Here is a 781-nt window from a genome sequence, read left to right as displayed (position 1 = left end):
TAGAAACTTAAAATATATGAGAAAATAGAATATAATTAAAAAATAAATAATAATAATATAAATAAAAACTTTACTTTTTAATAATTTCACAATACAATGATAGAAAAGAAAAGAGGAAAATATGGGTGGAGAAATTTTAAAAATTAAAAAAATTTTAAAAATTAAAAAAATTTTAAAAATTTGAGTGAAATTAAATAGGGTTATTTTATTATTATTTTAATTATATTAATTATTTAATAAAAATTATTAAAAAATATATAATATATAAAAAATTTCAAAAATTTTGAAAAAGCATCCCCTCGTCATTACAAAAAGACGTTCCACCCCAGAACCCAGATATAAATTTTCATAATATTTGTCCATTCAATCAACACAGTGATTGATTTTATGCTGAACGTGAAAAATTGAGCACTCTCAAAACAATTGAAGCTTTTCCTTTATGCACCTAATGAGATGAGCATTTGAGTCTAAAGCAGTAAAATCTTGATTAGTTAACTTCTATTAAAGAATCTAACTCTACTTGTATTCTCATGTAACCTTTATCCCAACATAAACGCAAACCTCAATAAAAGGTCTAAAGTTTTGCTGTTAGAGAATACCATATGCATATTTTATAGGTAAATCTCAAAAACTCTTGAAATACACCTTCAGCTGGTGCCAAGCCTGATTGCCCTATTGCACTGCCATCAACATTAAACTTTACAAAGGAAGTCTTAGGTTTTTCTCAAGCAACAAAAACTTCCTACTTTCTAACAAGTTACGATCTCTTAAAGTTGTCTCA

Source organism: Theobroma umbraticum, unplaced genomic scaffold (genome assembly GCF_002168275.2).
Source record: "Theobroma umbraticum cultivar Fairchild unplaced genomic scaffold, ASM216827v3 scaffold_30.0, whole genome shotgun sequence".
Taxonomy (NCBI): Eukaryota; Viridiplantae; Streptophyta; class Magnoliopsida; order Malvales; family Malvaceae; genus Theobroma; species Theobroma umbraticum.
This window is presented reverse-complemented; position numbering follows the sequence as displayed.